At 25.7% G+C, this 24,896-nt stretch overlaps 1 protein-coding gene across 1 annotated transcript in view; it reads left to right on the forward strand.

Moving 5' to 3' along the window:
• Positions 1-24,896, forward strand: part of LOC113558351 — a 40,585-nt gene that overhangs the window by 15,171 nt on the left and 518 nt on the right. The window lies entirely within an intron of this gene.

Consider the following 24,896-nt stretch of genomic DNA (forward strand, 5'->3'; position numbering starts at 1 on the left):
TGAATTTGTAAAATACGCCAAATTTACCATATAAAAACATGTTTTATAGTGTTTATGAAGTATTAGCATCAACAAAAATACATGGAAGTTAATAATGCTAAATAAGAATCATGTACTTAATTCATTGGTCTTGGTTTCATGATACTAATTTTTTGTTTCACTAGTATTAATTTGCTATCAATTAAATTCAATAACCATTACACACACATTGCATATATCCAATATTATTATCAATATCTTCTAGTTTATTTTCAAAATAAGATGTTGATACTTTCCCAAAGTGGTATGAATGCAAATTCCTGTCTCAGCAAGCCTTGGGTGTACTGCTGCACTGCAATCTGAAAAAAATGTAGTCAGTTAAATATGTAAAATTAGTGGAGAATTAATTGAGAATTGAGTGTTTCATAAGCAGTTAAAAATATGAATTTATAACACGAGTCAAAATTGTCATTTAAAAGCATGTTGATAGTGTTTATGAAGTATCAGCATCAATGAAATACATGGAATTAATAATGCTTAATAAGAATCATTTACATAATTCATTGGTCTTGGTTTCATGATACTTACTTTTTGTTTCACTAATATTAAGTTGCTATCAATTACATACAGTTATTATTACACGTACCTTGCAAAAGACCATTATTGTTGTTATAAGTATCTTCTAGTTTATTTTCAAAATAAGATGTTGATATTTTCCAAAGTGGTATAAATGCAAATTCCTGTCTCAGTAAGCCTTGAGTGAACTGCTGCACTGCAATCTGAAAAAAATGTAGTCAGTTAAATATGTAAAATTAGTGGAGAATTAATTGAGAATTGAGTGTTTCATAAGCAGTTAAAAATATGAATTTATAACACGAGTCAAAATTATCATATAAAAGCATGTTTATAGTGTTTATGAAGTATCAGCATCAATGAAATACATGAAAGTTAATAATGCTAAAAAAGAATCATTTACTTAATCCAATTGTCACTACTACACACCATAAGGAGAACGAAAATAATTCTATAACAACTAGTGCGTGGAAAACACTGGATAATTTAGAAATTGAAACAATCAAAACAAAAACTAACAGACAACCTTCATCTTTAATACAAAATAATTGAAAACTATTTACAGTTGAAACTTAAACACTAGTACGAATGTAAATCTGTAAAAAGATACGAAATTTAAGCATAAACAGATGATAACAAATAATAATTATGATAAGCCATAAAAGATTGTACAAATTAACAGAATGTTTTGTACTTTTAAAAAAGAATACACTTGTACAATAACTGAAAAATACCCCATTTCCATATGAATTTGATGATAATTTTTCAATGATAAATTTAAATCATTTTCTTAATGCATTGGTCGAGGATCAGGACACTGACTTGTGTTAATTTCGGCCGTAAAATATGAACAATTCGTTGATAGTATAAATATTCTTTCGTAAATGTACAAGACATACAGTCAAAAGCCTAATAAATATGCCGCCCCACTCCGGAGAGCAGTGCAACGGTGAACGGCACATAACCAACTAGATTCTTCCTGTGGTAGGTCAGCCGTCGACCATGGTATGGGGAACCTCCCGCCCTCTGTTGGTGTTAATATTGACTTAATGATTAATTCTTCTATAAACAGTTGAAAATGTGAATTTGTAATTTTTGTCAAAATTATCATTTATATATAGTCTAAATAAAAGATTTTTATAGCATAGGTAAATAAGAAGAATAAAAATTACAAGCTAAAAGTGTTTACTAATCTTTTATTCATATATATAACAAATAACAATTGTTTCACAACTATTAATTTATTATCAATTATATTCAATAACCATTACACACACATTGCATAAATCCAATATTATTATCAGTATCTTCTAGTTTATTTCCAAAATAAGATGTTGATACTTTCCCAAAGTGGTATGAATGCAAATTTCTGTCTCAGCAAGCCTTGGGTGAACTGCTGCACTGCAATCTGAAAAAAATGTAGTCAGTTAAATTTGTAAGATTGGTGGAGAATTAATTGAGAAATGAGTGTTTCATAAGCAGTTTAAAATATGAATTTAAAACACGAGTAAAAATTATCATTTAAAAGCATGTTTATAGTGTCTATGAAGTACCAGCATCAATGAAATACATGGAAGTTAATAAAGTTAAATAAAAATCATTTACTTAATTCAATGGTGTTGGTTTCATGTCAATTAATTGAGAATTGAGTGTTTCATAAGCAATTAAAAAAATGAAATTGTAAAATACGCAAAATTTACCATATAAAAACATGTTTTATAGTGTTTATGAAGTATTGGCTTATATGTAATGTATGAAAGTAATTAATGCTAAATAAGAAACATATTCTCTTTCTAGTGGTCAAGGTTTCAAGATACTAACATGAGAATTGAGTATTTCATAAGCCATAAAAAATTTGAATTTGTAATTTACGTTAAAAATATCATATAAAAACATGTTTTTTAGTGTTTATGAACTATTGGCTTATATGTAATGTATGAAAGTAATTAATGCTAAATAAGAAACATATTCTCTTTCTAGTGGTCAAGGTTTCAAGATACTAACATGAGAATTGAGTATTTTATAAACAATTTAAAAAAATGAATTTGTAAAATACGCCAAATTTACCATATAAAAACATGTTTTATAGTGTTTATGAAGTATTGGCTTATATGTAATGTATGAAAGTAATTAATGCTAAATAAGAAACATATTCTCTTTCTAGTGGTCAAGGTTTCAAGATACTAACATGAGAATTGAGTATTTCATAAGCCATAAAAAATTTGAATTTGTAATTTACGTTAAAATTATCATATAAAAACATGTTTTATAGTGTTTATGAAGTATTGGCTTATATGTAATGTATGAAAGTAATTAATGCTAAATAAGAAACATATTCTCTTTCTAGTGGTCAAGGTTTCAAGATACTAACATGAGAATTGAGTATTTTATAAGCAATTTAAAAAAATGAATTTGAAAAATTAGCCAAATTTACCATATAAAAACATGTTTTATAGTGTTTATGAAGTATTGGCTTATATGTAATGTATGAAAGTAATTAATGCTAATTAAGAAACATATTCTCTTTCTAGTGGTCAAGGTTTCAAGATACTAACATGAGAATTGAGTATTTCATAAGCCATAAAAAATTTGAATTTGTAATTTACGTTAAAAATATCATATAAAAACATGTTTTTTAGTGTTTATGAAGTATTGGCTTATATGTAATGTATGAAAGTAATTAATGCTAAATAAGAAACATATTCTCTTTCTAGTGGTCAAGGTTTCAAGATACTAACATGAGAATTGAGTATTTCATAAGCCATAAAAATTTGAATTTGTAATTTACGTTAAAAATATCATATAAAAACATGTTTTTTAGTGTTTATGAAGTATTGGCTTATATGTAATGTATGAAAGTAATTAATGCTAAATAAGAAACATATTCTCTTTCTAGTGGTCAAGGTTTCAAGATACTAACATGAGAATTGAGTATTTTATAAGCAATTTAAAAAAATGAATTTGTAAAATACGCCAAATTTACCATATAAAAACATGTTTTATAGTGTTTATGAAGTATTGGCTTATATGTAATGTATGAAAGTAATTAATGCTAAATAAGAAACATATTCTCTTTCTAGTGGTCAAGGTTTCAAGATACTAACATGAGAATTGAGTATTTCATAAGCCATAAAAAATTTGAATTTGTAATTTACGTTAAAATTATCATATAAAAACATGTTTTATAGTGTTTATGAAGTATTGGCTTATATGTAATGTATGAAAGTAATTAATGCTAAATAAGAAACATATTCTCTTTCTAGTGGTCAAGGTTTCAAGATACTAACATGAGAATTGAGTATTTCATAAGCAATTAAAAAAATGAATTTGTAAAATATGCCAAATTTACCATATAAAAACATGTTTTATAGTGTTTATGAAGTATTGGCTTATATGTAATGTATGAAAGTAATTAATGCTAAATAAGAAACATATTCTCTTTCTAGTGGTCAAGGTTTCAAGATACTAACATGAGAATTGAGTATTTCATAAGCCATAAAAAATTTGAATTTGTAATTTACGTTAAAATTATCATATAAAAACATGTTTTATAGTGTTTATGAAGTATTGGCTTATATGTAATGTATGAAAGTAATTAATGCTAAATAAGAAACATATTCTCTTTCTAGTGGTCAAGGTTTCAAGATACTAACATGAGAATTGAGTATTTCATAAGCAATTAAAAAAATGAATTTGTAAAATACGCCAAATTTACCATATAAAAACATGTTTTATAGTGTTTATGAAGTATTGGCTTATATGTAATGTATGAAAGTAATTAATGCTAAATAAGAAACATATTCTCTTTCTAGTGGTCAAGGTTTCAAGATACTAACATGAGAATTGAGTATTTCATAAGCAATTAAAAAAATGAATTTGTAAATATGCCAAATTTACCATATAAAAACATGTTTTATAGTGTTTATGAAGTATTGGCTTATATGTAATGTATGAAAGTAATTAATGCTAAATAAGAAACATATTCTCTTTCTAGTGGTCAAGGTTTCAAGATACTAACATGAGAATTGAGTATTTTATAAGCAATTTAAAAAAATGAATTTGTAAAATACGCCAAATTTACCATATAAAAACATGTTTTATAGTGTTTATGAAGTATTGGCTTATATGTAATGTATGAAAGTAATTAATGCTAAATAAGAAACATATTCTCTTTCTAGTGGTCAAGGTTTCAAGATACTAACATGAGAATTGAGTATTTCATAAGCCATAAAAAATTTGAATTTGTAATTTACGTTAAAATTATCATATAAAAACATGTTTTATAGTGTTTATGAAGTATTGGCTTATATGTAATGTATGAAAGTAATTAATGCTAAATAAGAAACATATTCTCTTTCTAGTGGTCAAGGTTTCAAGATACTAACATGAGAATTGAGTGTTTCATAAGCAATTAAAAAAATGAATTTGTAAAATATGCCAAATTTACCATATAAAAACATGTTTTATAGTGTTTATGAAGTATCAGCATCAATGAAATACATGAAAGTTAATAATGCTAAAAAAGAATCATTTACTTAATCCAATTGTCACTACTACACACCATAAGGAGAACGAAAATAATTCTATAACAACTAGTGCGTGGAAAACACTGGATAATTTAGAAATTGAAACAATCAAAACAAAAACTAACAGACAACCTTCATCTTTAATACAAAATAATTGAAAACTATTTACAGTTGAAACTTAAACACTAGTACGAATGTAAATCTGTAAAAAGATACGAAATTTAAGCATAAACAGATGATAACAAATAATAATTATGATAAGCCATAAAAGATTGTACAAATTAACAGAATGTTTTGTACTTTTAAAAAAGAATACACTTGTACAATAACTGAAAAATACCCCATTTCCATATGAATTTGATGATAATTTTTCAATGATAAATTTAAATCATTTTCTTAATGCATTGGTCGAGGATCAGGACACTGACTTGTGTTAATTTCGGCCGTAAAATATGAACAATTCGTTGATAGTATAAATATTCTTTCGTAAATGTACAAGACATACAGTCAAAAGCCTAATAAATATGCCGCCCCACTCCGGAGAGCAGTGCAACGGTGAACGGCACATAACCAACTAGATTCTTCCTGTGGTAGGTCAGCCGTCGACCATGGTATGGGGAACCTCCCGCCCTCTGTTGGTGTTAATATTGACTTAATGATTAATTCTTCTATAAACAGTTGAAAATGTGAATTTGTAATTTTTGTCAAAATTATCATTTATATATAGTCTAAATAAAAGATTTTTATAGCATAGGTAAATAAGAAGAATAAAAATTACAAGCTAAAAGTGTTTACTAATCTTTTATTCATATATATAACAAATAACAATTGTTTCACAACTATTAATTTATTATCAATTATATTCAATAACCATTACACACACATTGCATAAATCCAATATTATTATCAGTATCTTCTAGTTTATTTCCAAAATAAGATGTTGATACTTTCCCAAAGTGGTATGAATGCAAATTTCTGTCTCAGCAAGCCTTGGGTGAACTGCTGCACTGCAATCTGAAAAAAATGTAGTCAGTTAAATTTGTAAGATTGGTGGAGAATTAATTGAGAAATGAGTGTTTCATAAGCAGTTTAAAATATGAATTTAAAACACGAGTAAAAATTATCATTTAAAAGCATGTTTATAGTGTCTATGAAGTACCAGCATCAATGAAATACATGGAAGTTAATAAAGTTAAATAAAAATCATTTACTTAATTCAATGGTGTTGGTTTCATGTCAATTAATTGAGAATTGAGTGTTTCATAAGCAATTAAAAAAATGAAATTGTAAAATACGCAAAATTTACCATATAAAAACATGTTTTATAGTGTTTATGAAGTATTGGCTTATATGTAATGTATGAAAGTAATTAATGCTAAATAAGAAACATATTCTCTTTCTAGTGGTCAAGGTTTCAAGATACTAACATGAGAATTGAGTATTTCATAAGCCATAAAAAATTTGAATTTGTAATTTACGTTAAAAATATCATATAAAAACATGTTTTTTAGTGTTTATGAAGTATTGGCTTATATGTAATGTATGAAAGTAATTAATGCTAAATAAGAAACATATTCTCTTTCTAGTGGTCAAGGTTTCAAGATACTAACATGAGAATTGAGTATTTTATAAGCAATTTAAAAAAATGAATTTGTAAAATACGCCAAATTTACCATATAAAAACATGTTTTATAGTGTTTATGAAGTATTGGCTTATATGTAATGTATGAAAGTAATTAATGCTAAATAAGAAACATATTCTCTTTCTAGTGGTCAAGGTTTCAAGATACTAACATGAGAATTGAGTATTTCATAAGCCATAAAAAATTTGAATTTGTAATTTACGTTAAAATTATCATATAAAAACATGTTTTATAGTGTTTATGAAGTATTGGCTTATATGTAATGTATGAAAGTAATTAATGCTAAATAAGAAACATATTCTCTTTCTAGTGGTCAAGGTTTCAAGATACTAACATGAGAATTGAGTATTTTATAAGCAATTTAAAAAATGAATTTGAAAAATTAGCCAAATTTACCATATAAAAACATGTTTTATAGTGTTTATGAAGTATTGGCTTATATGTAATGTATGAAAGTAATTAATGCTAAATAAGAAACATATTCTCTTTCTAGTGGTCAAGGTTTCAAGATACTAACATGAGAATTGAGTATTTCATAAGCCATAAAAAATTTGAATTTGTAATTTACGTTAAAAATATCATATAAAAACATGTTTTTTAGTGTTTATGAAGTATTGGCTTATATGTAATGTATGAAAGTAATTAATGCTAAATAAGAAACATATTCTCTTTCTAGTGGTCAAGGTTTCAAGATACTAACATGAGAATTGAGTATTTCATAAGCCAAAAAAATTTGAATTTGTAATTTACGTTAAAAATATCATATAAAAACATGTTTTTAGTGTTTATGAAGTATTGGCTTATATGTAATGTATGAAAGTAATTAATGCTAAATAAGAAACATATTCTCTTTCTAGTGGTCAAGGTTTCAAGATACTAACATGAGAATTGAGTATTTCATAAGCCATAAAAAATTTGAATTTGTAATTTACGTTAAAATTATCATATAAAAACATGTTTTATAGTGTTTATGAAGTATTGGCTTATATGTAATGTATGAAAGTAATTAATGCTAAATAAGAAACATATTCTCTTTCTAGTGGTCAAGGTTTCAAGATACTAACATGAGAATTGAGTATTTTATAAGCAATTTAAAAAAATGAATTTGAAAAATTAGCCAAATTTACCATATAAAAACATGTTTTATAGTGTTTATGAAGTATTGGCTTATATGTAATGTATGAAAGTAATTAATGCTAAATAAGAAACATATTCTCTTTCTAGTGGTCAAGGTTTCAAGATACTAACATGAGAATTGAGTATTTCATAAGCCATAAAAAATTTGAATTTGTAATTTACGTTAAAAATATCATATAAAAACATGTTTTATAGTGTTTATGAAGTATTGGCTTATATGTAATGTATGAAAGTAATTAATGCTAAATAAGAAACATATTCTCTTTCTAGTGGTCAAGGTTTCAAGATACTAACATGAGAATTGAGTATTTCATAAGCCATAAAAAATTTGAATTTGTAATTTACGTTAAAAATATCATATAAAAACATGTTTTTTAGTGTTTATGAAGTATTGGCTTATATGTAATGTATGAAAGTAATTAATGCTAAATAAGAAACATATTCTCTTTCTAGTGGTCAAGGTTTCAAGATACTAACATGAGAATTGAGTATTTTATAAGCAATTTAAAAAAATGAATTTGTAAAATATGCCAAATTTACCATATAAAAACATGTTTTATAGTGTTTATGAAGTATTGGCTTATATGTAATGTATGAAAGTAATTAATGCTAAATAAGAAACATATTCTCTTTCTAGTGGTCAAGGTTTCAAGATACTAACATGAGAATTGAGTATTTCATAAGCCATAAAAAATTTGAATTTGTAATTTACGTTAAAATTATCATATAAAAACATGTTTTATAGTGTTTATGAAGTATTGGCTTATATGTAATGTATGAAAGTAATTAATGCTAAATAAGAAACATATTCTCTTTCTAGTGGTCAAGGTTTCAAGATACTAACATGAGAATTGAGTATTTCATAAGCAATTAAAAAATGAATTTGTAAAATACGCCAAATTTACCATATAAAAACATGTTTTATAGTGTTTATGAAGTATTGGCTTATATGTAATGTATGAAAGTAATTAATGCTAAATAAGAAACATATTCTCTTTCTAGTGGTCAAGGTTTCAAGATACTAACATGAGAATTGAGTATTTCATAAGCCATAAAAAATTTGAATTTGTAATTTACGTTAAAATTATCATATAAAAACATGTTTTATAGTGTTTATGAAGTATTGGCTTATATGTAATGTATGAAAGTAATTAATGCTAAATAAGAAACATATTCTCTTTCTAGTGGTCAAGGTTTCAAGATACTAACATGAGAATTGAGTATTTCATAAGCAATTAAAAAAATGAATTTGTAAAATACGCCAAATTTACCATATAAAAACATGTTTTATAGTGTTTATGAAGTATTGGCTTATATGTAATGTATGAAAGTAATTAATGCTAAATAAGAAACATATTCTCTTTCTAGTGGTCAAGGTTTCAAGATACTAACATGAGAATTGAGTATTTCATAAGCAATTAAAAAAATGAATTTGTAAAATATGCCAAATTTACCATATAAAAACATGTTTTATAGTGTTTATGAAGTATTGGCTTATATGTAATGTATGAAAGTAATTAATGCTAAATAAGAAACATATTCTCTTTCTAGTGGTCAAGGTTTCAAGATACTAACATGAGAATTGAGTATTTTATAAGCAATTTAAAAAAATGAATTTGTAAAATACGCCAAATTTACCATATAAAAACATGTTTTATAGTGTTTATGAAGTATTGGCTTATATGTAATGTATGAAAGTAATTAATGCTAAATAAGAAACATATTCTCTTTCTAGTGGTCAAGGTTTCAAGATACTAACATGAGAATTGAGTATTTCATAAGCCATAAAAAATTTGAATTTGTAATTTACGTTAAAATTATCATATAAAAACATGTTTTATAGTGTTTATGAAGTATTGGCTTATATGTAATGTATGAAAGTAATTAATGCTAAATAAGAAACATATTCTCTTTCTAGTGGTCAAGGTTTCAAGATACTAACATGAGAATTGAGTGTTTCATAAGCAATTAAAAAAATGAATTTGTAAAATAGTCAAATTTATCATATAAAAACATGTTTTATAGTGTTTATGAAGTATCAGCATCAATGAAATACATGAAAGTTAATAATGCTAAAAAAGAATCATTTACTTAATCCAATTGTCACTACTACACACCATAAGGAGAACGAAAATAATTCTATAACAACTAGTGCGTGGAAAACACTGGATAATTTAGAAATTGAAACAATCAAAACAAAAACTAACAGACAACCTTCATCTTTAATACAAAATAATTGAAAACTATTTACAGTTGAAACTTAAACACTAGTACGAATGTAAATCTGTAAAAAGATACGAAATTTAAGCATAAACAGATGATAACAAATAATAATTATGATAAGCCATAAAAGATTGTACAAATTAACAGAATGTTTTGTACTTTTAAAAAAGAATACACTTGTACAATAACTGAAAAATACCCCATTTCCATATGAATTTGATGATAATTTTTCAATGATAAATTTAAATCATTTTCTTAATGCATTGGTCGAGGATCAGGACACTGACTTGTGTTAATTTCGGCCGTAAAATATGAACAATTCGTTGATAGTATAAATATTCTTTCGTAAATGTACAAGACATACAGTCAAAAGCCTAATAAATATGCCGCCCCACTCCGGAGAGCAGTGCAACGGTGAACGGCACATAACCAACTAGATTCTTCCTGTGGTAGGTCAGCCGTCGACCATGGTATGGGGAACCTCCCGCCCTCTGTTGGTGTTAATATTGACTTAATGATTAATTCTTCTATAAACAGTTGAAAATGTGAATTTGTAATTTTTGTCAAAATTATCATTTATATATAGTCTAAATAAAAGATTTTTATAGCATAGGTAAATAAGAAGAATAAAAATTACAAGCTAAAAGTGTTTACTAATCTTTTATTCATATATATAACAAATAACAATTGTTTCACAACTATTAATTTATTATCAATTATATTCAATAACCATTACACACACATTGCATAAATCCAATATTATTATCAGTATCTTCTAGTTTATTTCCAAAATAAGATGTTGATACTTTCCCAAAGTGGTATGAATGCAAATTTCTGTCTCAGCAAGCCTTGGGTGAACTGCTGCACTGCAATCTGAAAAAAATGTAGTCAGTTAAATTTGTAAGATTGGTGGAGAATTAATTGAGAAATGAGTGTTTCATAAGCAGTTTAAAATATGAATTTAAAACACGAGTAAAAATTATCATTTAAAAGCATGTTTATAGTGTCTATGAAGTACCAGCATCAATGAAATACATGGAAGTTAATAAAGTTAAATAAAAATCATTTACTTAATTCAATGGTGTTGGTTTCATGTCAATTAATTGAGAATTGAGTGTTTCATAAGCAATTAAAAAAATGAAATTGTAAAATACGCAAAATTTACCATATAAAAACATGTTTTATAGTGTTTATGAAGTATTGGCTTATATGTAATGTATGAAAGTAATTAATGCTAAATAAGAAACATATTCTCTTTCTAGTGGTCAAGGTTTCAAGATACTAACATGAGAATTGAGTATTTCATAAGCCATAAAAAATTTGAATTTGTAATTTACGTTAAAAATATCATATAAAAACATGTTTTTTAGTGTTTATGAAGTATTGGCTTATATGTAATGTATGAAAGTAATTAATGCTAAATAAGAAACATATTCTCTTTCTAGTGGTCAAGGTTTCAAGATACTAACATGAGAATTGAGTATTTTATAAGCAATTTAAAAAAATGAATTTGTAAAATACGCCAAATTTACCATATAAAAACATGTTTTATAGTGTTTATGAAGTATTGGCTTATATGTAATGTATGAAAGTAATTAATGCTAAATAAGAAACATATTCTCTTTCTAGTGGTCAAGGTTTCAAGATACTAACATGAGAATTGAGTATTTCATAAGCCATAAAAAATTTGAATTTGTAATTTACGTTAAAATTATCATATAAAAACATGTTTTATAGTGTTTATGAAGTATTGGCTTATATGTAATGTATGAAAGTAATTAATGCTAAATAAGAAACATATTCTCTTTCTAGTGGTCAAGGTTTCAAGATACTAACATGAGAATTGAGTATTTTATAAGCAATTTAAAAAAATGAATTTGAAAAATAGCCAAATTTACCATATAAAAACATGTTTTATAGTGTTTATGAAGTATTGGCTTATATGTAATGTATGAAAGTAATTAATGCTAAATAAGAAACATATTCTCTTTCTAGTGGTCAAGGTTTCAAGATACTAACATGAGAATTGAGTATTTCATAAGCCATAAAAAATTTGAATTTGTAATTTACGTTAAAATTATCATATAAAAACATGTTTTTTAGTGTTTATGAAGTATTGGCTTATATGTAATGTATGAAAGTAATTAATGCTAAATAAGAAACATATTCTCTTTCTAGTGGTCAAGGTTTCAAGATACTAACATGAGAATTGAGTATTTCATAAGCCAAAAAAAATTGAATTTGTAATTTACGTTAAAAATATCATATAAAAACATGTTTTTTAGTGTTTATGAAGTATTGGCTTATATGTAATGTATGAAAGTAATTAATGCTAAATAAGAAACATATTCTCTTTCTAGTGGTCAAGGTTTCAAGATACTAACATGAGAATTGAGTATTTTATAAGCAATTTAAAAAAATGAATTTGTAAAATACGCCAAATTTACCATATAAAAACATGTTTTATAGTGTTTATGAAGTATTGGCTTATATGTAATGTATGAAAGTAATTAATGCTAAATAAGAAACATATTCTCTTTCTAGTGGTCAAGGTTTCAAGATACTAACATGAGAATTGAGTATTTCATAAGCCATAAAAAATTTGAATTTGTAATTTACGTTAAAAATATCATATAAAAACATGTTTTATAGTGTTTATGAAGTATTGGCTTATATGTAATGTATGAAAGTAATTAATGCTAAATAAGAAACATATTCTCTTTCTAGTGGTCAAGGTTTCAAGATACTAACATGAGAATTGAGTATTTTATAAGCCATAAAAAATTTGAATTTGTAATTTACGTTAAAAATATCATATAAAAACATGTTTTATAGTGTTTATGAAGTATTGGCTTATATGTAATGTATGAAAGTAATAAATGCTAAATAAGAAACATATTCTCTTTCTAGTGGTCAAGGTTTCAAGATACTAACATGAGAATTGAGTATTTTATAAGCAATTTAAAAAAATGAATTTGTAAAATACGCCAAATTTACCATATAAAAACATGTTTTATAGTGTTTATGAAGTATTAGCATCAACAAAAATACATGGAAGTTAATAATGCTAAATAAGAATCATGTACTTAATTCATTGGTCTTGGTTTCATGATACTAATTTTTTGTTTCACTAGTATTAATTTGCTATCAATTAAATTCAATAACCATTACACACACATTGCATATATCCAATATTATTATCAATATCTTCTAGTTTATTTTCAAAATAAGATGTTGATATTTTCCAAAGTGGTATAAATGCAAATTCCTGTCTCAGTAAGCCTTGAGTGAACTGCTGCACTGCAATCTGAAAAAAATGTAGTCAGTTAAATATGTAAAATTAGTGGAGAATTAATTGAGAATTGAGTGTTTCATAAGCAGTTAAAAATATGAATTTATAACACGAGTCAAAATTATCATATAAAAGCATGTTTATAGTGTTTATGAAGTATCAGCATCAATGAAATACATGAAAGTTAATAATGCTAAAAAAGAATCATTTACTTAATCCAATTGTCACTACTACACACCATAAGGAGAACGAAAATAATTCTATAACAACTAGTGCGTGGAAAACACTGGATAATTTAGAAATTGAAACAATCAAAACAAAAACTAACAGACAACCTTCATCTTTAATACAAAATAATTGAAAACTATTTACAGTTGAAACTTAAACACTAGTACGAATGTAAATCTGTAAAAAGATACGAAATTTAAGCATAAACAGATGATAACAAATAATAATTATGATAAGCCATAAAAGATTGTACAAATTAACAGAATGTTTTGTACTTTTAAAAAAGAATACACTTGTACAATAACTGAAAAATACCCCATTTCCATATGAATTTGATGATAATTTTTCAATGATAAATTTAAATCATTTTCTTAATGCATTGGTCGAGGATCAGGACACTGACTTGTGTTAATTTCGGCCGTAAAATATGAACAATTCGTTGATAGTATAAATATTCTTTCGTAAATGTACAAGACATACAGTCAAAAGCCTAATAAATATGCCGCCCCACTCCGGAGAGCAGTGCAACGGTGAACGGCACATAACCAACTAGATTCTTCCTGTGGTAGGTCAGCCGTCGACCATGGTATGGGGAACCTCCCGCCCTCTGTTGGTGTTAATATTGACTTAATGATTAATTCTTCTATAAACAGTTGAAAATGTGAATTTGTAATTTTTGTCAAAATTATCATTTATATATAGTCTAAATAAAAGATTTTTATAGCATAGGTAAATAAGAAGAATAAAAATTACAAGCTAAAAGTGTTTACTAATCTTTTATTCATATATATAACAAATAACAATTGTTTCACAACTATTAATTTATTATCAATTATATTCAATAACCATTACACACACATTGCATAAATCCAATATTATTATCAGTATCTTCTAGTTTATTTCCAAAATAAGATGTTGATACTTTCCCAAAGTGGTATGAATGCAAATTTCTGTCTCAGCAAGCCTTGGGTGAACTGCTGCACTGCAATCTGAAAAAAATGTAGTCAGTTAAATTTGTAAGATTGGTGGAGAATTAATTGAGAAATGAGTGTTTCATAAGCAGTTTAAAATATGAATTTAAAACACGAGTAAAAATTATCATTTAAAAGCATGTTTATAGTGTCTATGAAGTACCAGCATCAATGAAATACATGGAAGTTAATAAAGTTAAATAAAAATCATTTACTTAATTCAATGGTGTTGGTTTCATGTCAATTAATTGAGAATTGAGTGTTTCATAAGCAATTAAAAAAATGAAATTGTAAAATACGCAAAATTTACCATATAAAAACATGTTTTATAGTGTTTATGAAGTATTGGCTTATATGTAATGTATGAAAGTAATTAATGCTAAATAAGAAACATATTCTCTTTCTAGTGGTCAAGGTTTCAAGATACTAACATGAGAATTGAGTATTTCATAAGCCATAAAAAATTTGAATTTGTAATTTACGTTAAAAATATCATATAAAAACATGTTTTTTAGTGTTTATGAAGTATTGGCTTATATGTAATGTATGAAAGTAATTAATGCTAAATAAGAAACATATTCTCTTTCTAGTGGTCAAGGTTTCAAGATACTAACATGAGAATTGAGTATTTTATAAGCAATTTAAAAAATGAATTTGTAAAATACGCCAAATTTACCATATAAAAACATGTTTTATAGTGTTTATGAAGTATTGGCTTATATGTAATGTATGAAAGTAATTAATGCTAAATAAGAAACATATTCTCTTTCTAGTGGTCAAGGTTTCAAGATACTAACATGAGAATTGAGTATTTCATAAGCCATAAAAATTTGAATTTGTAATTTACGTTAAAATTATCATATAAAAACATGTTTTATAGTGTTTATGAAGTATTGGCTTATATGTAATGTATGAAAGTAATTAATGCTAAATAAGAAACATATTCTCTTTCTAGTGGTCAAGGTTTCAAGATACTAACATGAGAATTGAGTATTTTATAAGCAATTTAAAAAAATGAATTTGAAAATTAGCCAAATTTACCATATAAAAACATGTTTTATAGTGTTTATGAAGTATTGGCTTATATGTAATGTATGAAAGTAATTAATGCTAAATAAGAAACATATTCTCTTTCTAGTGGTCAAGGTTTCAAGATACTAACATGAGAATTGAGTATTTCATAAGCCATAAAAAATTTGAATTTGTAATTTACGTTAAAAATATCATATAAAAACATGTTTTTAGTGTTTATGAAGTATTGGCTTATATGTAATGTATGAAAGTAATTAATGCTAAATAAGAAACATATTCTCTTTCTAGTGGTCAAGGTTTCAAGATACTAACATGAGAATTGAGTATTTCATAAGCAATTAAAAAAATGAATTTGTAAAATACGCCAAATTTACCATATAAAAACATGTTTTATAGTGTTTATGAAGTATTGGCTTATATGTAATGTATGAAAGTAATTAATGCTAAATAAGAAACATATTCTCTTTCTAGTGGTCAAGGTTTCAAGATACTAACATGAGAATTGAGTATTTTATAAGCAATTTAAAAAAATGAATTTGTAAAATACGCCAAATTTACCATATAAAAACATGTTTTATAGTGTTTATGAAGTATTGGCTTATATGTAATGTATGAAAGTAATTAATGCTAAATAAGAAACATATTCTCTTTCTAGTGGTCAAGGTTTCAAGATACTAACATGAGAATTGAGTATTTCATAAGCCATAAAAAATTGAATTTGTAATTTACGTTAAAATTATCATATAAAAACATGTTTTATAGTGTTTATGAAGTATTGGCTTATATGTAATGTATGAAAGTAATTAATGCTAAATAAGAAACATATTCTCTTTCTAGTGGTCAAGGTTTCAAGATACTAACATGAGAATTGAGTATTTCATAAGCCATAAAAAATTGAATTTGTAATTTACGTTAAAATTCATATAAAAACATGTTTTATAGTGTTTATGAAGTATTGGCTTATATGTAATGTATGAAAGTAATTAATGCTAAATAAGAAACATATTCTCTTTCTAGTGGTCAAGGTTTCAAGATACTAACATGAGAATTGAGTATTTCATAAGCAATTAAAAAAATGAATTTGTAAAATACGCCAAATTTACCATATAAAAACATGTTTTATAGTGTTTATGAAGTATTGGCTTATATGTAATGTATGAAAGTAATTAATGCTAAATAAGAAACATATTCTCTTTCTAGTGGTCAAGGTTTCAAGATACTAACATGAGAATTGAGTATTTCATAAGCCATAAAAATTTGAATTTGTAATTTACGTTAAAATTATCATATAAAAACATGTTTTATAGTGTTTATGAAGTATTGGCTTATATGTAATGTATGAAAGTAATTAATGCTAAATAAGAAACATATTCTCTTTCTAGTGGTCAAGGTTTCAAGATACTAACATGAGAATTGAGTATTTCATAAGCAATTAAAAAATGAATTTGTAAAATACGCCAAATTTACCATATAAAAACATGTTTTATAGTGTTTATGAAGTATTGGCTTATATGTAATGTATGAAAGTAATTAATGCTAAATAAGAAACATATTCTCTTTCTAGTGGTCAAGGTTTCAAGATACTAACATGAGAATTGAGTATTTTATAAGCAATTTAAAAAATGAATTTGTAAAATACGCCAAATTTACCATATAAAAACATGTTTTATAGTGTTTATGAAGTATTAGCATCAACAAAATACATGGAAGTTAATAATGCTAAATAAGAATCATGTACTTAATTCATTGGTCTTGGTTTCATGATACTAATTTTTTGTTTCACTAGTATTAATTTGCTATCAATTAAATTCAATAACCATTACACACACATTGCATATATCCAATATTATTATCAATATCTTCTAGTTTATTTTCAAAATAAGATGTTGATACTTTCCCAAAGTGGTATGAATGCAAATTCCTGTCTCAGCAAGCCTTGGGTGTACTGCTGCACTGCAATCTGAAAAAAATGTAGTCAGTTAAATATGTAAAATTAGTGGAGAATTAATTGAGAATTGAGTGTTTCATAAGCAGTTAAAATATGAATTTATAACACGAGTCAAAATTGTCATTTAAAAGCATGTTGATAGTGTTTATGAAGTATCAGCATCAATGAAATACATGGAATTAATAATGCTTAATAAGAATCATTTACATAATTCATTGGTCTTGGTTTCATGATACTTACTTTTTGTTTCACTAATATTAAGTTGCTATCAATTACATACAGTTATTATTACACGTACCTTGCAAAAGACCATTATTGTTGTTATAAGTATCTTCTAGTTTATTTTCAAAATAAGATGTTGATACTTTCCAAAGTGGTATGAATGCAAATTCCTGTCTCAGCAAGCCTTGGGTGAACTGCTGCACTGCAATCTGAAAAAAATGTAGTCAGTTAAATATGTAAAATTAGTGGAGAATTAATTGAGAATTGAGTGTTTCATAAGCAGTTAAAAATATGAATTTATAACACGAGTCAAAATTATCATATAAAAGCATGTTTATAGTGTTTATGAAGTATCAGCATCAATGAAATACATGAAAGTTAATAATGCTAAAAAAGAATCATTTACTTAATCCAATTGTCACTACTACACACCATAAGGAGAACGAAAATAATTCTATAACAACTAGTGCGTGGAAAACACTGGATAATTTAGAAATTGAAACAATCAAAACAAAAACTAACAGACAACCTTCATCTTTAATACAAAATAATTGAAAACTATTTACAGTTGAAACTTAAACACTAGTACGAATGTAAATCTGTAAAAAGATACGAAATTTAAGCATAAACAGATGATAACAAATAATAATTATGATAAGCCATAAAAGATTGTACAAATTAACAGAATGTTTTGTACTTTTAAAAAGAATACACTTGTACAATAACTGAAAAATACCCCATTTCCATATGAATTTGATGATAATTTTTCAATGATAAATTTAAATCATTTTCTTAATGCATTGGTCGAGGATCAGGACACTGACTTGTGTTAATTTCGGCCGTAAAATATGAACAATTCGTTGATAGTATAAATATTCTTTCGTAAATGTACAAGACATACAGTCAAAAGCCTAATAAATATGCCGCCCCACTCCGGAGAGCAGTGCAACGGTGAACGGCACATAACCAACTAGATTCTTCCTGTGGTAGGTCAGCCGTCGACCATGGTATGGGGAACCTCCCGCCCTCTGTTGGTGTTAATATTGACTTAATGATTAATTCTTCTATAAACAGTTGAAAATGTGAATTTGTAATTTTTGTCAAAATTATCATTTATATATAGTCTAAATAAAAGATTTTTATAGCATAGGTAAATAAGAAGAATAAAAATTACAAGCTAAAAGTGTTTACTAATCTTTTATTCATATATATAACAAATAACAATTGTTTCACAACTATTAATTTATTATCAATTATATTCAATAACCATTACACACACATTGCATAAATCCAATATTATTATCAGTATCTTCTAGTTTATTTCCAAAATAAGATGTTGATACTTTCCCAAAGTGGTATGAATGCAAATTTCTGTCTCAGCAAGCCTTGGGTGAACTGCTGCACTGCAATCTGAAAAAAATGTAGTCAGTTAAATTTGTAAGATTGGTGGAGAATTAATTGAGAAATGAGTGTTTCATAAGCAGTTTAAAATATGAATTTAAAACACGAGTAAAAATTATCATTTAAAAGCATGTTTATAGTGTCTATGAAGTACCAGCATCAATGAAATACATGGAAGTTAATAAAGTTAAATAAAAATCATTTACTTAATTCAATGGTGTTGGTTTCATGTCAATTAATTGAGAATTGAGTGTTTCATAAGCAATTAAAAAAATGAAATTGTAAAATACGCAAAATTTACCATATAAAAACATGTTTTATAGTGTTTATGAAGTATTGGCTTATATGTAATGTATGAAAGTAATTAATGCTAAATAAGAAACATATTCTCTTTCTAGTGGTCAAGGTTTCAAGATACTAACATGAGAATTGAGTATTTTATAAGCAATTAAAAAAATGAATTTGTAAAATACGCCAAATTTACCATATAAAAACATGTTTTATAGTGTTTATGAAGTATTGGCTTATATGTAATGTATGAAAGTAATTAATGCTAAATAAGAAACATATTCTCTTTCTAGTGGTCAAGGTTTCAAGATACTAACATGAGAATTGAGTATTTCATAAGCAATTAAAAAATGAATTTGTAAAATACGCCAAATTTACCATATAAAAACATGTTTTATAGTGTTTATGAAGTATTGGCTTATATGTAATGTATGAAAGTAATTAATGCTAAATAAGAAACATATTCTCTTTCTAGTGGTCAAGGTTTCAAGATACTAACATGAGAATTGAGTATTTTATAAGCAATTTAAAAAAATGAATTTGTAAAATACGCCAAATTTACCATATAAAAACATGTTTTATAGTGTTTATGAAGTATTGGCTTATATGTAATGTATGAAAGTAATTAATGCTAAATAAGAAACATATTCTCTTTCTAGTGGTCAAGGTTTCAAGATACTAACATGAGAATTGAGTATTTCATAAGCCATAAAAAATTTGAATTTGTAATTTACGTTAAAATTATCATATAAAAACATGTTTTATAGTGTTTATGAAGTATTGGCTTATATGTAATGTATGAAAGTAATTAATGCTAAATAAGAAACATATTCTCTTTCTAGTGGTCAAGGTTTCAAGATACTAACATGAGAATTGAGTATTTCATAAGCAATTAAAAAAATGAATTTGTAAAATACGCCAAATTTACCATATAAAAACATGTTTTATAGTGTTTATGAAGTATTGGCTTATATGTAATGTATGAAAGTAATTAATGCTAAATAAGAAACATATTCTCTTTCTAGTGGTCAAGGTTTCAAGATACTAACATGAGAATTGAGTATTTTATAAGCAATTTAAAAAATGAATTTGTAAAATACGCCAAATTTACCATATAAAAACATGTTTTATAGTGTTTATGAAGTATTAGCATCAACAAAAATACATGGAAGTTATAATGCTAAATAAGAATCATGTACTTAATTCATTGGTCTTGGTTTCATGATACTAATTTTTTGTTTCACTAGTATTAATTTGCTATCAATTAAATTCAATAACATTACACACACATTGCATATATCCAATATTATTATCAATATCTTCTAGTTTATTTTCAAAATAAGATGTTGATACTTTCCCAAAGTGGTATGAATGCAAATTCCTGTCTCAGCAAGCCTTGGGTGTACTGCTGCACTGCAATCTGAAAAAAATGTAGTCAGTTAAATATGTAAAATTAGTGGAGAATTAATTGAGAATTGAGTGTTTCATAAGCAGTTAAAATATGAATTTATAACACGAGTCAAAATTGTCATTTAAAAGCATGTTGATAGTGTTTATGAAGTATCAGCATCAATGAAATACATGGAATTAATAATGCTTAATAAGAATCATTTACATAATTCATTGGTCTTGGTTTCATGATACTTACTTTTTGTTTCACTAATATTAAGTTTGCTATCAATTACATACAGTTATTATTACACGTACCTTGCAAAAGACCATTATTGTTGTTATAAGTATCTTCTAGTTTATTTTCAAAATAAGATGTTGATATTTCCCAAGTGGTATAAATGCAAATTCCTGTCTCAGCAAGCCTTGAGTGAACTGCTGCACTGCAATCTGAAAAAAATGTAGTCAGTTAAATATGTAAAATTAGTGGAGAATTAATTGAGAATTGAGTGTTTCATAAGCAGTTAAAAATATGAATTTATAACACGAGTCAAAATTATCATATAAAAGCATGTTTATAGTGTTTATGAAGTATCAGCATCAATGAAATACATGAAAGTTAATAATGCTAAAAAAGAATCATTTACTTAATCCAATTGTCACTACTACACACCATAAGGAGAACGAAAATAATTCTATAACAACTAGTGCGTGGAAAACACTGGATAATTTAGAAATTGAAACAATCAAAACAAAAACTAACAGACAACCTTCATCTTTAATACAAAATAATTGAAAACTATTTACAGTTGAAACTTAAACACTAGTACGAATGTAAATCTGTAAAAAGATACGAAATTTAAGCATAAACAGATGATAACAAATAATAATTATGATAAGCCATAAAAGATTGTACAAATTAACAGAATGTTTTGTACTTTTAAAAAGAATACACTTGTACAATAACTGAAAAATACCCCATTTCCATATGAATTTGATGATAATTTTTCAATGATAAATTTAAATCATTTTCTTAATGCATTGGTCGAGGATCAGGACACTGACTTGTGTTAATTTCGGCCGTAAAATATGAACAATTCGTTGATAGTATAAATATTCTTTCGTAAATGTACAAGACATACAGTCAAAAGCCTAATAAATATGCCGCCCCACTCCGGAGAGCAGTGCAACGGTGAACGGCACATAACCAACTAGATTCTTCCTGTGGTAGGTCAGCCGTCGACCATGGTATGGGGAACCTCCCGCCCTCTGTTGGTGTTAATATTGACTTAATGATTAATTCTTCTATAAACAGTTGAAAATGTGAATTTGTAATTTTTGTCAAAATTATCATTTATATATAGTCTAAATAAAAGATTTTTATAGCATAGGTAAATAAGAAGAATAAAAATTACAAGCTAAAAGTGTTTACTAATCTTTTATTCATATATATAACAAATAACAATTGTTTCACAACTATTAATTTATTATCAATTATATTCAATAACCATTACACACACATTGCATAAATCCAATATTATTATCAGTATCTTCTAGTTTATTTCCAAAATAAGATGTTGATACTTTCCCAAAGTGGTATGAATGCAAATTTCTGTCTCAGCAAGCCTTGGGTGAACTGCTGCACTGCAATCTGAAAAAAATGTAGTCAGTTAAATTTGTAAGATTGGTGGAGAATTAATTGAGAAATGAGTGTTTCATAAGCAGTTTAAAATATGAATTTAAAACACGAGTAAAAATTATCATTTAAAAGCATGTTTATAGTGTCTATGAAGTACCAGCATCAATGAAATACATGGAAGTTAATAAAGTTAAATAAAAATCATTTACTTAATTCAATGGTGTTGGTTTCATGTCAATTAATTGAGAATTGAGTGTTTCATAAGCAATTAAAAAATGAAATTGTAAAATACGCAAAATTTACCATATAAAAACATGTTTTATAGTGTTTATGAAGTATTGGCTTATATGTAATGTATGAAAGTAATTAATGCTAAATAAGAAACATATTCTCTTTCTAGTGGTCAAGGTTTCAAGATACTAACATGAGAATTGAGTATTTTATAAGCAATTTAAAAAATGAATTTGTAAAATACGCCAAATTTACCATATAAAAACATGTTTTATAGTGTTTATGAAGTATTGGCTTATATGTAATGTATGAAAGTAATTAATGCTAAATAAGAAACATATTCTCTTTCTAGTGGTCAAGGTTTCAAGATACTAACATGAGAATTGAGTATTTCATAAGCCATAAAAATTTGAATTTGTAATTTACGTTAAATTATCATATAAAAACATGTTTTATAGTGTTTATGAAGTATTGGCTTATATGTAATGTATGAAAGTAATTAATGCTAAATAAGAAACATATTCTCTTTCTAGTGGTCAAGGTTTCAAGATACTAACATGAGAATTGAGTATTTTATAAGCAATTTAAAAAAATGAATTTGTAAAATACGCCAAATTTACCATATAAAAACATGTTTTATAGTGTTTATGAAGTATTGGCTTATATGTAATGTATGAAAGTAATTAATGCTAAATAAGAAACATATTCTCTTTCTAGTGGTCAAGGTTTCAAGATACTAACATGAGAATTGAGTATTTCATAAGCCATAAAAAATTTGAATTTGTAATTTACGTTAAAATATCATATAAAAACATGTTTTTAGTGTTTATGAAGTATTGGCTTATATGTAATGTATGAAAGTAATTAATGCTAAATAAGAAACATATTCTCTTTCTAGTGGTCAAGGTTTCAAGATACTAACATGAGAATTGAGTATTTTATAAGCAATTTAAAAAAATGAATTTGTAAAATACGCCAAATTTACCATATAAAAACATGTTTTATAGTGTTTATGAAGTATTGGCTTATATGTAATGTATGAAAGTAATAAATGCTAATAAGAAACATATTCTCTTTCTAGTGGTCAAGGTTTCAAGATACTAACATGAGAATTGAGTATTTTATAAGCAATTTAAAAAATGAATTTGTAAAATACGCCAATTTACCATATAAAAACATGTTTTTAGTGTTTATGAAGTATTGGCTTATATGTAATGTATGAAAGTAATTAATGCTAAATAAGAAACATATTCTCTTTCTAGTGGTCAAGGTTTCAAGATACTAACATGAGAATTGAGTATTTCATAAGCATAAAATTGAATTTGTAATTTACGTAAAAATATCATATAAAAACATGTTTTATAGTGTTTATGAAGTATTGGCTTATATGTAATGTATGAAAGTAATTAATGCTAAATAAGAAACATATTCTCTTTCTAGTGGTCAAGGTTTCAAGATACTAACATGAGAATTGAGTATTTTATAAGCAATTTAAAAAAATGAATTTGTAAAATACGCCAAATTTACCATATAAAAACATGTTTTATAGTGTTATGAAGTATTGGCTTATATGTAATGTATGAAAGTAATTAATGCTAAATAAGAAACATATTCTCTTCTAGTGGTCAAGGTTTCAAGATACTACATGAGAATTGAGTATTTTCATAAGCAATAAAAAAAATGATTTGTAAAATACGCCAAATTTACCATATAAAAACATGTTTTATAGTGTTTATGAAGTATTGGCTTATATGTAATGTATGAAAGTAATTAATGCTAAATAAGAAACATATTCTCTTTCTAGTGGTCAAGGTTTCAAGATACTAACATGAGAATTGAGTATTTTTATAAGCATTTAAAAAAATGAATTTGTAAAATACGCAAATTTACCATATAAAAACATGTTTATAGTGTTTATGAAGTATTGCTTATATGTAATGTATGAAAGTAATTAATGCTAAATAAGAAACATATTCTCTTTCTAGTGGTCAAGGTTTCAAGATACTAACATGAGAATTGAGTATTTCATAAGCCATAAAAAATTTGAATTTGTAAAATTTACTTCAAATTATCATATAAAAACATGTTTATATAGTGTTATGAAGTATTGGCTTATATGTAATGTATAAAGTAATTAATGCTAAATAAGAAACATATTCTCTTTCTAGTGGTCA

This window comes from Rhopalosiphum maidis, chromosome 3 (genome assembly GCF_003676215.2).
Source record: "Rhopalosiphum maidis isolate BTI-1 chromosome 3, ASM367621v3, whole genome shotgun sequence".
NCBI lineage: Eukaryota > Metazoa > Arthropoda > Insecta > Hemiptera > Aphididae > Rhopalosiphum > Rhopalosiphum maidis.